The following is a 17,785-nucleotide window of genomic DNA, read 5'->3' as shown; positions in this document are numbered from 1 at the left end:
CAAAGGAAGCCCAGTGAAAGGGAAAGGGCACTTCAGACCAGCAGACCTGGTTTGAAAGTCCAGCTATTGGGAATATCACTCGATGTCTCTGAGTTTTAGCTTCCTCATCTGTGAGAGGAAAATAAAAGATACAGACTCCTCCGTCTTACAGGAAAGAAATGAAATGATATCTGCTCTTAGGTTCCAACAGTGCTGAGCTCGATGGACAGCACTCACAGCACTGCCCAGCCTGCATTTGTTTTCTGTCCAACATCAAATTCACACCACCCTGACCCCTCCTTGTAGATACAAGCATTTAGATGTTTTGTGGCTTCATTTGACTTCATAGCTAAGAAAATAAGTTTGCAGACAGCAAAGCACTGCTCCTAACATGTTACTAACCTCGTGTGGTATCTGAGAGTAGTCCGAGTTAAAATTCCCAGGTTTTCTCATTGGCAGCGAGGCAGATCACAGCCAAGTAACAGCATATCCTTAAAGGAAGATATTTCTTATGCTGCAGTCACATTTATAATTTTGATTAAAATTAATATTTTCACCTAACTCTGCTTCTCAGGTCCCGATTTAATATCCTCCAGGCACGATGGCCATGGGCCAGCGTGTGTTAATTTCTACAGCACTTAAAATAGCACGCCTGTCCCTGCTCCTAGGCACTCTCCTGACAGGCACTAGGTCTAGAGTTTGCAGAATTTCCTTCTGAGCCTCGTATCTGTGCAGACCACACGGAGTCTCCAGGACCCGAGTTCCAAAAGCCAGGTCGAGAACTTTGGGAAGAATTCACAATGAATTAGACAAAGATAAAATTCATCTTTTTTCATTTTTAATTTTAATTAATTTTAACAGATTCAATATGATTTGTAGATCCAAGTCTAAGAACACTGTGATATTCCCTTCCTCCCACCCTCCTTCCTTCAGCAAACTCTTTTTATATTTTTCCGTGCAGGAGTTGAGCACAGAGCTCATGTCAGAAGAAAAGAAGCATCAGGACATAAGAAAGTCGGGAGGGTATTTCAGAGCCTTGTACGGTTTTTCTGATTTCTTTGGGAACTATGTAAATGAATTCCTTAAATACAGACTGCCATTGATTTTTTCCGGTGTTCATTGATTCCCTCGGCATGGCTTCATGTGTGTCTTCTCCCCAAACATCCAGTATTGATAGTTCTCTGCCTCCAAGTCTGTCCCCAACCCATTACAAGTATATCATTAAAACCTGTTTAATTTCCTATGAAAGATTATATGGAGTGCACTTTTAGTGTAATTGTGTCAATAGTGGAAGATAAACCTATATTAGACTGTGCAAAATGCTGATTATCTGTCAGGGTAAATCTGTTTATTTCAGATACAGCAATTTGACAATGCCCTGGTCTTAATCAAGAAAGTACACGCTTGTGCCAGGTACCATTTGGTGAGGTTCTGAGGTCCTGACACTGAAATACTGCCAATGGCTTCTTCCTTTGACACCATCACCACCACATATGAACCCATATACATGTAGAGCTGGCTAATAAAATGTCGACTGTGGATCATGTTTTAAGCACATTTGACATCCCTATATCTCAGTATTTTTGTACAGATGGAAAATAATGCACAATTTGAAAAGCAGTGTCAAATTTGAATTAACGATTCTGTATGGAATGCAGTAATTTGAAAAAGGAGAGAGTGGATTACAGGATTAGGTTTCATTTTAGCTTGTGCCAGGGCTGGGTTTGTCCTCAATAAAGTCAGCTCAGAACCATTAAATAATCCACAGAAAAAAAGGAAAGAGTCAGTAAAAAAGTAGAAAAATAAAAAAATAAGAGGAATCAAGAGTGGTGGATGTGGTGCAGAATGGCAGAATGTTCATCAATTCGCAATCAAACATGCTTCTTTTATTCTTTTAGCTTTTTTTTTTCTTGAGATAGTAGTTTCTAAATATATCCTAGAAACACTCCTGACTGGCAGCTGTTACGAGGCATGAAGTTCCTCTTTACTGAGATAAAACAGTATCAGGAAGTCAACATGCCACATGCGCTGTGGCTAAATTTCACCAGGTTTTTGTACAACAAAAAGTGATTCAAAATGAAAAAGAATTGAATATTCAGGCACAGTTTGCTAACTCCTCTGAAAAATAATTTTGTCTGACTATTACATTGTGTTCATTTCCTGAATGCCGTAAAATACTGAGTAGAATAATAAAAATTGATATGTATATTGACATTTCACTTTTCTAAATAGAAACTCAGAAAATATAAACAGCATTAGGTCTTTGCCACTCTTTCGACCAACCATTCATATGCTGACTAATTCACTTACTCTCAAATCCCTCACAGGGCCTTAATATAAATGTCTTCTGAAATAATTTCTTGCCAGTAGATTATGCACATCTTCAGTTTGATTCAGAATTTACATGTGTCGTTTGCATAATTTTGCATCAGAGTGTCTGCTTTAAATTAGGTAAAGGTCACTGTCATTCATAATCAAGAAGAAGGTGGATTAAAGGTCACAATTCAATAAAAAAAAACCTGATTAGGTATAGAGGTTTGTTCATGTGATTCAATATCATTGGATAAGTGGAAACGATGAGTCAAAAAATTAACCTCAGTATAATGGGTGACTTGCTTCTTTGCAGTCAAAAATCATATTCAAAGAATTTTTTTTTCCCTAGTGTTTGATTTGTTTGCCTCTTTGTAGTAGTGACAGTTACTTCTGTTAATATTTTTACCATTGGGTGTCTTTTATAATGTCATTTGGTTTTAGGAATGACACAAATGACAATTTTACCTCCAAAATAAAGTAGCAAGTTATAATGAATTCATAATAGACAGATGTCGCTCAGAGTCCCTAAGGGCCTATGGTTATTTCCACCATTTTTTTCCCTGAGGGACTTCCTACTTCTTCTACTCTTTTTAAAGGATGGAGCTGTCACAGCACATTTCTTCCCTTACATAACTATTTTATGCCTCTCACAGACACTTAAGAGTGTCTATAAACCCCTCCGAATCCTGATGTCTACTCAGTATTTCTGTCTGTGATTAAAATGGCTAAGTTTTTATAAGTTCATTTTATATAAATGTAGCTAGGGGCAGGCAATTTTAGATTTGTTGAACTTTTTAAGTTATGTGTGATAATGACTTGAACAAACGGAAAGTAGTTGAAAATAAACAAATGCTAAGTTGCGGTACACACTTAGTTTACAAATCAACTTGACTACCTGAAGGGGAATGAGTGTTTTACCTTTCATTCACATTTGGAGGCTTGGTGTGAGTGCTGAAGTGTAAATATTAATACTTAATTGTAACAGAACTCACCGTTATTTGCAAGCACAAAGAGTGTGATTTCCGTATCTTCTAATATTTTTCCTTTTTTGTGAGTGCCCTTGACTTGAGGAAATCCTATTTACTCCCCTCAGTTATTTGTCTACTTTATTTGTTATCTCAGCACAGAATCATTTACCACCAAAAAAGGAAATAAAGATAGACAAGGAGGCATCACCTTTTTAATACATTGTTTACATTTCTGAGAAAATCAAACATTTTTGGAGGAACTGTAAAGGTTAAATGGTTTAAGTGATTATAATTAGTTAATTTTGTTAAACATATACTGGATCAATTTTACATTATTTTAATTACCTTTTGGAATAAATGGTTTGGTGAACAAATTCACTTGATGTTCAGGATCAAACAAAATTACCTTTCCTCTGGGTAGGCTTAAGTTTCACAAAATGATTTGGAAATGACCTCCTTTGCTTTCATCTAAAAATATCGTTGGATTTAGAAAATGATTAAAGTTGGATATATTGTGTTTTAAGCCAATCATATTTTATCATTTTCATGGCTTATTCTTTCTTTAAAAAGGGAAATAATGAAACTTCATTCAACAGATGTTCCCCCTTTAGGAGACTCTTGGAATTCAGGCAGTGTCAGCATCTGTAGGATTGATTCGACTCCTCTTTCTGGCAGAAGACATATATTGCATTCTTGCAAGTTTATGAAATTTTCTCTGACAAGACATATGAATGAAACCTAGATGATCATTAAATTTCATAGCCAAATCAGAGACATTCTGATTTATGTCTGCAGGGTATATGTATATATGCTTTTGTGTGTGTGTATGTGTGTGTGTGTAAACTTGCATTTATGTCTATAATAAAAAATCCCTGAATTACAAGCACTAATTCCCAGATAGTTATAGGATACATAAGAAAATCACATAAATGTCTTCCCCACCCCAATTTAAGGCATCTAGGGAGCAATGCTGGGAAAGTGCAAATATAATTTGCTCTTTCTTCGCCAATGTGGAATTAGCAAGCTCTTCTAGTGCCCAGTGATATCTGTTTTTCTTTCCTTATAACAGTAGTTCTCAAATAGGGTGATTCTGCTTCCCATGAGATCCCTGTAATGTTTAGAGACATTTTGGATTTGGGTTGGGGTGGGGGTGTTGGTATATTGGCATCTTAATGGGTAGAGACCAGGCATTCTGCTTGCTAAACATTGTGAACTTTGTAAGACACACCCCCACCAAAAAAGACTTATCCTACTCCAAATGTCCTCAGTACTGAGGATAAAAAGCCCTCTCTTGTGTGGAAGGAGTTATGTCTTCATTCTCTGTCTCCACCCCATCATACCTTTCTCCCTACCTCTACCCCACATCAAGCCTGTCCTGCATGTGACTAACGCCTCTTCATGCCTCCGAACTCAGGGTCCTCACCAGGTCATTCAAGAAAGTTTGCTGATGGCTGAGTGCTCACGATGGCACTGCTTTCTCATACCACACTGCTGCTTCCCTCTGAGCGCTAACAATGGAGCCGTTTTGTTCTTTCTCACACTGGAATACAAATCTCCCGAGAATTGTTGTATTTTATATTATTCATATCTTGTGGGACATAATAGCTGCCTTATTAAGATTTGTTGTTGAATGAAGTCAAATTTATCTTTGAAAATAATACTGCATAGGGTATTTGGGCTTATTTTAAATAGTACTTACGATACTATTTCTGGCACTGTGTGTTAAATATATAAATTGTATTTCCTAGACTGAAAATATAAGTTCCAAAAAATTTTGAAATACAACCATTGTAAGTAGGTGGTCTGCCCGCTTATCTATTTATATCTATCTAGTTGAGTATATTTTAAGCATAATTTTGTGTTAATGAATCATAGAAAGCTTATGTGTGTATTGGTGTGTACATATAATTTCAATAAAATATGATAAATATATATTCATAAACAAATTATTCATAAATAAATGAAGCATATTTCAATATTAATATCATTTAATTTTCCTAGTTCTAATGACTGTTACAGTTCATGTATCAACATTATATTGGTGTTAAAGAGCAAAGATACATTTAATGAAATCATTTTTATTTCTGTTTTGAGTTTTCTTGATTCTGCATTTTAGGTTATGAATGTAGTCAATAGTTCCAAATTATGGAAAATACACCTGTGCAATTGAAAAATGAGTTTATAGCTTAATTCATTGATTGACAATCAATGATAGTCTAGGGCTGCCTTGAACATCATTTGTTATGCTTTCAATTATAGTACTATAATTCTGCATTTTGTGTTACTTATTCCCCTTTGTTAGCACATGAAGAGAAAGTAAAGTCTAAATTTAGAATGTCTCTGATTGACAAAAGTCAATGAAGGCGACTGATGTGAGAAAACATGAAGAATTTTCTACAACAGATCTTAGGAATGGAGAGTACAGCTTCAGAACTAGAAAGAAGTATGTCCTGTCTCAGGCCCTACCTTTTAGATAACTTAAATCAAGTGATTTACTCCCCTACCCTCATGTCCATCTGTACAATGGAGACGGTACTAATATCTGCTTACACTACCTCAAATGATTGTTGCATAGATAAAGGAAATTTTTTAAACAATTCAGCCCACAGACACACGCATTAATCCAATAAATGGTGGCTATCACTAACATAGTAGTAATAACCATGATAGTAAATAACAGTAGGGGTAGTATGGCAGTATGGATCCAGAGTTTCTTCTACAGTTGAGGAAATGGATCTAAAAATATTCCCTAAGATTGGATTTGTATTGGAAAAGCTTTTACAAAAGACATCATCCTATGTGCTTTCTTCTTACTGCAGTCAGAACATTCAACATGGTTCATGCACTATGAGCTAGCTCACCTCTCTTCATGGATCCCTTCTGGAATTACTTTAACCCGCTCTTCTTTCTTGGCTTCCATCCTTCCATTGCACGTGACACTTTTTTACCCCCCACCAATTTTATGATGTTGTTCCCTTTTTTGTTGAAAGAATTTAAGAATGGATTCCAGATTTACACTTCTTTATTAAATTCTATGTCCTATCGTGGCTGACCAGAACAACAAAATCTCAAAACCTATCCTAGAATTTATTTGTAATAGGGTGCATTATAGATAAGAGTGGCCATAAAATATACAAATGTCTCCACAAGTGTTTCATACCTTTCTCTCCCACCAATATTCAAATATTCAATAACCCAATGTGCCAAGCCTATCTTTGTATATAGCATTTCTACTAAACTGATTACAGAAATATGAATGTATTTAGTGAATAGTTCTATAAAAACTAAGATAATCATGAGTCAAATTATCATGAGTTTTTCTAATTTTGTTAATTATTTTTATTTCTTAGAATTAGGCAATAACTGTAGAGAAAAATAAGACCCATGTACCATCTCATCTTCCAAGTCATCTAAATCAATTTTGAAAAATTATTCTTTTAATATTTGCATGAATATTAAGTTAAATAGCTGAAAAACCTAAGACACAGTTCTAGCAAGACTTCAGCATTTGTATATTTTAATTTTTAATTGACTTTAAAATGATTAAGAAATAATTGAGGTACAACCTACATTTCAAAATATATGGAAACAAATTTCCTTGACTGTACATTTCAATGGACTTCCAGTCTTTCACCAACATATTTAATAAGTAAATGCTGAAGTTGAAATAAAACATACTGAAGCTTCAATATGTATGTATTTTACATATATGCATGTGTGTGAGAGAAAGATGAACAGAAGAATATGGAACTTTACCTCTTACCGGGGGGTGAAATACAAGTTTCTATCTTCGGTTCCTGCCTTTTCTACACTGAATGTGAACAAAGTAAATATCCCCATATAAATTACACATTAGATGAACTTGATAAAATATAGTCAATAGCACAAATGACGATTAACAATAAATATACAGGAGAAGTGCATGATTTTGTACTTCAGTTAAAAACATGAAATGAATGACTTTAAATGGAGCTTTTTAGCAAGAAAACTTTAGTTTGGGATAAAAAGATTAATTAGGCTTTAGTTAATCATAAATTTAATATGCTCCAGTGGTAAGATATAGCTGCTAAAAACAAATACCACCTTACACTAAATTAATAGATTTTGTGAAAAGGACAGTGCAAAGAATGGTCCCACTATATCCCCTAATTAAGACATGACATCTGGCATTTTGCGATTTCCACATTTAAAGGAGAACATTGAAAAACATGGTATGTCAAAAAATATGGGGCCTAGTTGCAAAGAGGTTTAAAAAGTTTGTTACCAGGGCCAGAGTTGTGGAACAGTAGATAGAGCCACCAGCAGCAATGCTGGCATTCCTTATGGGTGCTATTTTGTATCTCTGTTGCTCCACTTAGGCCAACTCCAGCTCCCTGCTAAGGCTCTTGAGAGAGCAGCAGAAGATGGCCCAAGTATTTGGGATCTTATACCCATGTAGGAATGCAGATGAAGCTACAGGTTCCTGGCTTTGGCTTGGCCCAAATCTGGCCTTTGTGGCCAACTGGGGAGTGACCCAGCAGATGGAAATTATAGTCTCTCTGTCTCTCCCTCTCCCTTTAACTATGACTTTCAAATAAATAAATAAATTTTTAAAAATAAAAATGAAAGGCATGTTATATGAGGAATAGTAGAAGACTTAAAGTGCTTGGCCTAGAAAAAAGAATAGAAAAATAGAATAATAAACAATTAATATGGATCTTTATGGAGGCCTTTAACAAGTATTCATAGGCACTATGGGGCCAGCATTGTGCTTGTATGACACAGAGAAAATAAAAAAAGAGAGAAAAGAAAGAAATGACCCTTTGATTCTTTTGTTAGTGGACTTTATATTCTAGGGGAAGGGATGGAGTTTACATAAATGATCACACGAGTAAACATTTGATAATGAATAAAGGAAAGGAAGGAGAGATTACAGTGAAAAACTACATAGATCTAATTTAAGCAGGCTAGAACATACAGGTATCATCAGGGAAGACTTCTCTGAAGAAGTGACATTCAAGTCAAATAAATAAAGATGGCTCAGGGCAGGCTGGCCCTTCCAGGCAATGAGAATAGCATAAGCAAAGTATCACAGGCAAGGCCTTTCAGGGGGAAAGAGGTCGGTAAGACTGAGGAACAGAGATGGGAGAAGGTGACCAGAGCGTAACAAAGAATGAAGTGTGATGAGAAACTGAGAGCCCAATTGCTGTGGCCCTGCGGTGCCACATTAAGGCTTCTCCTTTAAATGCCAGGAGGTGCCACTGAAAAAATCAAAGCAGCGTCCCTCTAGCTCTGTGTGAGTAATAGACTGGAAGGGGCCAGAGGTGATGAGGGATCCAGGTAAGAGGCCACTGCTGTGGAAAAGAACAGCTAAGAGAGAACAGCTCTGCTTGAGGGCATTTCAGGGAGGTGGAGATTGAGGGAGAAAGAGAGACTTGAAAGCTCTTTTGGAGGCAGTTTCCAGTGGATCTGATGAGGGATTGGATGCAGTAGAGAAGGAAATACGGTGGCAGGCAAGATCCCCATTTCCTGGCGTAAGGGAGTCAATGAATTGCTGAAATGGAGAGAAAGAAACTTTAAAGCAGAAGCTCAAAGCTTCGTTTGGGCTCAGTAAATTTGAGAATCTGGATCCTCTGTTTAAAAACAAAGCAAAATAGGCCAGGCCTGTGTTGCAGTGGGTTAAGAGCCTCTTGGAATGCCCACCCACAACCCACATCAGAGTGCCCATCTGATGCCCAGCTATTCCACTTCTGGACTTGCTTCCTGCTGACGCTTCCTGGGTGGCAGCAGTTGATGGTCAAGGGCTAGGAGCTCTGGTACCCTCAGCAGAAGCTCAGCTGAAGTTCTGGACTCTTGACTTCGGCCTGGTCCAGCCTGGATGTTACAAGCATTTGGAGAGTAAACCAGAGGATGGGAGATCTCTCTCTCCCTCTCTTTCTTTCTCTCTCTCTCTCTCTCTCTAACTTGCACACTGTCCCTCTGGCTTTTCAAGAACATGAAAATAAATAGTTTTTTAAGAATTTAAAAACCTTCTTAAGAGAAATTTCTTATTGTTTGGGTGAATATACGTTGTCAGAATTGGTTTGTGTTCTTCAAGGGAGCAGATTCACACCAAAAATGTCAAATTTACATGGAGATCAACTTCAATTCAGGCCCCAAAAGAACTATTTTTAAGAAATAGAATCTCTGCCCTCCCCCTCCAAAAAAAAAAAAAAAAACCTGCCTTGGATATGTTTCTGCTCACAATGGCTCTTCTGACAGATACTGATGTCTACCAGAGAAGTGTTTCAAAGATGTGTGTGTTCTATGCAAGACTGGACTTGCATCTCTTTCAACACTATTGTGTTTAATTCCACATATGACTGTTTAGAACCTGGAGGAGAAAACACAAGAAAAGATAACAAAATTTCACCTAGGTCCCTGCAGGGTTTGGTCCAACCATCTAATTGCTGATGGCTCTTGGGCATGTGTCTAGCACCTTTCTGCCAAAAAGGTTATTGATCACATCAAGCAACTAATGACTGTTTACTGAAACACTGGCACTTTCCTTCCCAGGCAAGTGAAGTCAACCCCACGCCACAAGTGGGCTGCAAAGGTTAGCAGCCATGGGTTCTCTTCCTGTCTGACTATGCTTTCCCCATGCAAAAGTTTCTAATTTATTATGGCTTGCTTTCTGGCTGTGCTTAAACTTAGCCTCAAGCATGCTTCTCAACCCAGCACTCCCAGACAATCAATATCCACTGATTGGCATTGTCATTTGAGATGATATTCAACCCAGTTGTCATCCCTGCTCAACCCCATGACTCACAGCTTTTAAGGGGCCTCTCACTGATTCCATGGGGGAATCAGACAGTGATGATTCCTTCTAGACCCAGAGGACCACACTGAGAATTCATAGCACTTCCCAGGCAAAGCAATCTTTTTGTCTGCATTGGTAGGGCTTCCTTTTTTTTCCCTTAAAAAGTTTCACGAATTTCAGAAATTGTGGTCTATGCAAATATAAAAGCTTCAGTTTATTATAATATCCTGGTATTTGCATATACTTTACAGAGAGTTGGAAAATTAGCCACATAACCAAGCAGCCCATGACAAACACTATGCTTAGTAAGAGCCACAAATTTGAGACAACATATTCTGGCCCTAGGGCCATGGTTAACATGCAGTGGGTTAAGCAGCAGCTTTGGTACTTGGCATCCCATATGGAGCTATTCCACTTCTGATCCAGCTTCCTGCTAATGTACCTGGGAGGACAGCAGAGGCTGGCCCAAGTGCTTGGACCCCTGCCACCCATGTGGGAGACCCAGAAAGAGCAGCTGGCTCCTGGCTCCAGCCTGGCCCAAACCTGGTTTTTCCTTACATTTGTATAGTGTACCAAGGGGTTCTTTTTCTCACTCTCTCACTCACTATCGCTCTGCCTTTCAAATAAATAAATCTTTTATTTTAAAAAAGGGAAAAAATATTCTGGTACTCATAGAAATAAAAAGGTTTATTTTTCTTTTCCATAGACATTAGTCTTCGATAATGATTGTGTGCTTTGTGATTGTGGTTCAGGGATAGTACCTATCATATTAGAGTTCAATTTTAATATATCTAGAGCTCTTTAATAAGACACTCTGTTAAGTCTAGGGCACTGACTGATTAATAAGTTGGTTCAAGTAGACTTTCATTCGGGTCTCAGGAATAAGCACCCTGTCTAGTTGATAAATTTCCACACTAAACACAAACGTTGTTATTTGTCATATACTAACTGTCTTAATGGGCCATTCTTCATGATCTGTAACAACTATCCATTGATCTCTCGGACTCAGATGTCGCACTGCAATCCAACCATGTTCAAAGAATCTGAGTTTAAGTGAACTACAATCTAAAAAAAGAAAAAACAACATTAATTTGCTCTAGGGACAGAAATATATTAAGCACCTTAATGAAGACGTGGACAACAGGCAGGAAGTCGGGGCAGTTATTTTTCCCTACAACAGAAATATTGTAATCAGCCCAGACAGTTCCACCTTCAGTTCCTCGGGTTTTAATAAAGGAAAGTCGAAGAATTCTATTTAGACTTTCAGACGATTACATCTTGAACCATCAGAAATAATCAGATATGTTTTAAATCAGCTGGGAGAGCAAATGATCGATTTCAAACTTGTAAAACATAAACTCTGGAGGTAGCTTAATTTTTACATTCATCGCTCGTGATTATTTTCCTACTTCCTCCTTGCCTAAAAAACGACATCAAACTTGGATTTCCTTTCAACAGACTGACAGGCTGAGGCCACTCCTTACAAATAGAACCCGAAGTGCTTATAAAGGAAATGAGTTGTTTTTTTTTTTTTTTAAGAGATTCAGGGCACACACTGTGTCCTAAGAGTACAAAAGGATATGCCTCCTTCTTTATCTGCTAGTCTCTGGTGGCAACCTTAGCACATGGATGCTTTATGCATTTCATGCACAAGATTCCACGTGATTATAAAATCCAGACAGTAGGGCTGATTTCAGTTTGCTGAGAATGGAAAGGAATGGGAAGAAGGAAATGTGCTATTGAGAGAAATCATCCCATCCTTTTATCTTCTAGGAGATCTGTGGAAGTCTTTCCTTTGGAAAGTGCTCAAAGACAGATCAAATGTGATAATAAAGGTTCACTCTCTGAACAGGTCTGCCCTAGAAACAGTGCTCTGGAAATTCGAGGTGGGAAAGAAAGGCAGCCTGTGCCAGAAACTGATTAAATTTCAGTCATCTATCCAAAGCAGTCCCTAGCTGCTTGTAAAATGCTCCATATAATTACAGTAACTACGGGTTTTAAAGGAATTTACACATTAGCCTGTACCATGGGATTTTCTTTGTGGGTGCATTTCAACTTTAAAATCAATATCCCTAAAATAAACTTTAATAAGATTTATTAATTTTATCTATGTGGACCTTTTGAAAGTCAATATCAAATATCTTTCTCCAGATTCTTCTTGGCATTTGAAGAAGCTTAGATATAATCAAATGTCATGCCCTCTGTATGTTAAATGATCATTGTTCTATGACTTGGCTCTTGTATACAACTTAGCCCTATTTTAAACTTTAAAAGAGTTGCCAGTCAATACTAGAGGCTGTTTAAAATGTGTGGGTCATCCTGATACGTGATTGCAGTTCTGGGGACAAGGCCGGTTAGTTGCTTCTTGAGCTATTATCTTGCTCTGTGTTCGATTTGAATAACCCAGGGAAGTAGTGTGACAGCCCCCAGCTGACCCTGCACAACAGTGGCAGAAGTCACTTCTTTGAAACAACCGACAGGCACAGGGAACAAAAAACAAAAAGGCTTTGAGAAAGTGGTATCGCAAAGAACAAAACTACCGCCTTTCATTCAAAGTCCAGTAAGGAGCATGTACAGGACAGCACACATTTCAAACCGTTTTCTCCTCAGAAGAGACTAAGCACCAACATTTCTCTGCAGTCGGCTTCAAAGGGGGAAGAATCCCCACCAACTACTCGCTCAGTGGTGTACTGCTAGTTGGCTGTAATCTTAATCCACAGAGGTGAATTTACAATTTCTTTGGAAGGAAGAGTTTTGATGAAGTCGAATTTTAAGATCTTGGTGATGCCAGAAGAATTCAATCCATAAAGTGTAGAGGAAACATCAAATGTTGTTGACCCCTAAAATGAAGAGCTGATTTGGTCTTAAGTCTCAGACATCTCTAAATGTCAAGGTCAGATCCATCCCCCAGCTCTGAAAATATAAGAGGTGGGGGGGGGGGGGGTAAAACATAAGCCTTAGTATTTGATTAGAAGCTTGTTGAAGGCAATAACTAGGTCTTTTTTCTGCTTCTACTCTGCAGCCATGATGTCTCGTTTCCTGAAATACCGTGTCTCTGTCATAAGTGGTTTTATGCTATCCTGATAAACTAATTACAACATAGATTCATAATATTAACACTGAACTGTACTGGTTAGACATACCTTAAGAACACACTTTAGCTAGCACAGATAAATAGTGTGTCTTTCCACTCAGATAAAGCAGATGATAGAAAGAACAACACACAGAGACCCTAACATAGCTAATGAATGACTCTGTGGAAAGCATCACCTCAACTCCAAAATCTTTATCCACTGAATACAGCCAGAACTGTCTCCAGCCACCCACCTTCCCTCCCACACACAGACGAATGCTGTTTGACAGTGCATCCACTCAAACACCAACGCGCTCTGAAGTGCTAAGGGTCTGTCCTGTAACTGGGCTGTTTCATTTCCTTTGCAGTTTGCTAGTAGAGTGATCTGAAGAGGCTCTATCAATTTATTGAAGTCTGGCGTTAGTGTAAAACCCAATTAACAGGAGCTGAAACCAGTCGGCGTATAGTATAGTCTCATGCGTAAGAAGTCGGCGGCGGCTCCCCAGGACTAGTTGAGTAGTTCTGTGGCTAGGAGCCACGCTGGTGCCTGCTGCCTTCGCTGTGCCCCTCGCATGCATGGTGCCCGTTCTTTCTGGTAGCCTGTGTTTGCAAGATAGCACGAAAGCTCTAGCTGTTATATTGGTTGTCCCAAGCAACAGAAAGGGCAAGAAAAGAAGGCTCTTCAGTGTCATCCTACTTCTCCCTTCTCAGATCCTCAGATCACCCCTATTCTTACTTCCACATACCCAAAGATTTACAATTATGTCTCATTTCCCACTCCTGTTTTGAAAGGAAATAGAGACAGAATTTTATAGGTAGCTTTTTTTTGCAGTTTCCCATAACATCGGGGGTCCATTACTTACTTACAGTACAATACGTGTTAAAGGAACAGTGGAGAGTCTGCCACAGCTCCTTCCTGTGCTCAATAGTACCCTGCTTTGGGGTTCTGTACCCTCCATTCCAATGTAAAATATTTCCCCAAAAGCTAACTGGAGACCCAGTTAGCTAAGTAAGACCCCTCAGCCTCATCTGCCTGCCAGAACTGCCTCGGACTTTAGAAGTAAAAGCTGTAAATATAAAGAAAGAGCAATTTGAACATAATTTGATTTAATCAAAACTGCCCAAATCCACACTTGGTTTTTAGATGCCAATTTATTTTGCACTTCTGAAACTTTAAGATGATAGGCATCTAAGGTTTAAGCAACTGTTATTTTCAAAGCTTTAGAGAATCAGAGAAAAAAAATTGTCTTTGCACAGTATAAAATGCAGCTATTCTACCTCACTGGAAACATTGTAGTTCCCAGTTATTAATGTAGTGCTCTAGAAATGGTGATCTTTGCAGATTAATTGTTACCAGACAATCCTGCTGGCACAGGTTCCTTCTTTTTGCTCTGCACATTTCTGATGATCAGCTTTTAATTTGCATCAAGGTGAAATAGAAAGAAAACTCTTATTTTGATTAAATTGCTTTAATGGAATAGTAGGATATTTGGTCATCCAAGAGGGTTTTGAGTTTCTAGCTGGTATTTGCCATATGCTAATCAACTAGAGTATCATAAGATTAAAATCTATTAAAAGATGAGTGTTTCTAACCATGTTTAGCCTCTCATCATCATGATGAGGATAACCTAAAATATCTGAAATATGTTGATGTTTTATAGAAAAATGGGGTCAAAAGATAATCTCAAACACTGACTGTATGGAGATTAACTCAAATAGATTTTTGAGCTGTCACATGTCGCTGAGTGAAACACATGTGATATGCTGCCTGGCCTTGGCATCCACAGGTCGCAGGTCATATCCAATTAAAGACAAGGGAGGTCACACACTTTTATACTAACATGGATGCACATTACCTTGGGGAGTACTCTCCTGCTGGGGAGCATACAGAGAATGAAGCAACAATTGATCTAACTATAATCCTAAAATATCTAATACATCTGACTTTATCAGAGTCACAGTATACTTTTGAGAGTTGGTTGTCTGGAGGATTTTAATGTCCCTAAGTCAGAAATTACTGTTTTAAACTGAAGTATCTTTAAAATTCAATGAAATTAATGGATCTTTCCTGGTGTACCATGCCATCATCATCTAAATACATAAAAGCTGTTAACACATGGCATACCTAATCACCATTACTACCAGCTGCCAACAGATGCATCAGTCAACAACAAATGCATTCTAATCATGTCCTGGAAAGAACTGTTTCACACCTTTGGAGGCTGACATCTGCACCACATAGAAGTGCAAAAAAGTGTTTAAGGCCTGCATTTATTGACACCTGCTGTGTGCATTTGAGAAAACATGTAAGTGTTGCTCAAAGGATGTTTTTGAGGGACTCAGAACCATATTAATAACTGTTGCTGTTAACATTCTGAAGTTTAACAGCAGATTAATTAAATTAATGAATGGTTCATGACTGAATCGTAAATTTCATGAGTTCTGGAACCATGTCTTAAACATATTTGCATGCCCCATAGTGCCTGGCACAGTGCCTGGTAAATTGTATGCTCTCAATAAATATTTGATGATAATGAGTGTTTTACTTTACATCTGCATCAAAGCAGCTCATCAAGCTGAGGAAGACAGGAGTACTCTTCACTTTTAGATCCTTTTACTTCCTTATACTCATGCCCCATTTAATTGCTGTAAAAATAATCAACAGCACACAAGTTCCCTGAATAATAAGAAATACATGCAAATACTACAAACAATAGGTAATTTACAGGAAATTTTATATCTGGGAGCACAATGGAAGGTCTTGGAAATAATTCATGGCACACCTTAGGCTCTGAAAAAATTATTAAGAAAAGTTTGACCTATTTGAGGTTTGTTATTTTTTCTTTATATCTTTGGACCATGGTATCCAAGTCAGTGGAAATATACACAATAATATGTCAGGTCACAAGCATGCTAAGCCAATGAGTAAGTACTCATCTTTTTCATGATTACTGCCTCAATCTTATATTTATTTTCCTCAAATAATTATTAGCTTTACATAAATAATATACTTTATTCCCTTGCTAGTGAAAAATGATGTTTGACATTAAGGAAAGGTCAGGTATCATGAATGGGAAACCACAATGCGCATTGCCTTTACAGATTATTGAATTAAGAGGTACATATATTTGACAAAGTATAGAAATCAAATAGCTGCCATATTAGCAGTGCCCTTTTATATGCAATAGATTTATTGGCATTTACTAAATATTACAAAAATGAAAACTGTGAATGCTTAGTATGCAATATGATGTAAAGCCCAATATTACTTCCCTGATGATTATATGACAGCATTTTAATCAGGGTAAATTCACCAAGTCGCTGAACATTAGATTGGAGTATAAGTAAATGAGAGTATTAATTTTAGAAAGCACAAAAAATTAAGTAGCGTATGTTATTTTAGTTGTATCTGTTCACTTAGGTACAAGTTAAATCTATGGTGCATTTGCATACATACAACATAAATGCTTCCCATGGTCCAGGTTGTATGTGATGTTTAGATATGACAAATAGATCCTAGAATCCACAAGGGTAATTGTGCTACAGATGTCATGGCAGTAGCTTTCCTGATTAAATGAGAAGAAAAGAATTGTAGTGCCAACTCCATGCCATTCCATTGAACTGCAAAATCTCAGCATAGGCTTTATAAAACCAACTCAGAAATGTCATGGGAACAGTCAACATAAATAGACGCACTCAAGGTTCTAGAATATGTACTCTCACAATGTCATTCTTTTTTTCTCCTGATAAACTACACAATCTCTGCCCTTCACTCTGGAGTCTACTGTTTTATTATCAGTATATTTGAACAGTAAAAGAAATTGTGTTTGTGGTGGTTGAAAACAAATCATAACAAACTTTATAGAATTCTCATAAAGACTTTCGTATGCTAGTCAAGTTGGGTTAAGTGCCTCCTGGGAGACAATAGTTTTATATTCATCAGATTTAGCTATATTCACGTTCCAAGAGTTTTAGAAACATGGAGTTCAGACCTCCTCATGAAAATACAATTTAATCCCAGGTAAATGTTCTTGTTTGCTATTACCTGAATGATTATATGACCTTTAAAACTTTTACAAGCTTGAAATACACCCATATAATATATTGGACTCCTCTGAGGAAACATATTTATTTGTATAATGACAGTATTTTTATATGAAATTGAACCAAATACCAATAACATATGCTCCTTTCACCTCATTTTCTCTAGCAACACATCAAAGTAGGAAACTTGGTTTTAAAAGGAGGGAGCAAAATAAAACCTGAGATTTGAAAACATTTGAGTTCCGGAGCTTTGTGATGTTTTTCTTGTGCTTTTCTGTAGTTTTATTTTTCCCTCAGAGAAAAAGGCATCATCGTGAGATTATAATATTTTAAATTGAAATAAGCTTAGAATTCACACATTAGAAAGAACAGTGACCTGAAAATTAAGAAACTAGTTTCTGAAATGAGGTCTACTAGGATCTGATTCGATAACTTTGCCCAAATTATAAAGCTTCTCTAGACATTGTAGATGTTGTTCACAATATTGTAAAGCGCACATATCACAGTCAAGCATTTAAAAGGTGTCCATGTTAGGACTTTGCTTAGCATCTACCGTTGTCCAACCACTACCTAGTTAGACACAAATAGAAATAGCCAAATGCATAAGGGTTTTTTTTTTTTTTTTGGTAA

The 17,785-nt window shown here is 37.3% G+C and overlaps 1 protein-coding gene across 1 annotated transcript in view; it reads left to right on the top strand.

Annotated features, from left to right (window-relative positions):
* ADGRL2 (adhesion G protein-coupled receptor L2) overlaps positions 1-17,785 on the top strand; it is a 689,746-nt gene that overhangs the window by 6,772 nt on the left and 665,189 nt on the right. The window lies entirely within an intron of this gene.

Source organism: Oryctolagus cuniculus, chromosome 7 (assembly GCF_051225735.1).
Source record: "Oryctolagus cuniculus isolate XC-2025 breed Fujian yellow rabbit chromosome 7, ASM5122573v1, whole genome shotgun sequence".
Classification (NCBI taxonomy): Eukaryota; Metazoa; Chordata; class Mammalia; order Lagomorpha; family Leporidae; genus Oryctolagus; species Oryctolagus cuniculus.
This window is presented reverse-complemented; position numbering and strand designations above follow the sequence as displayed.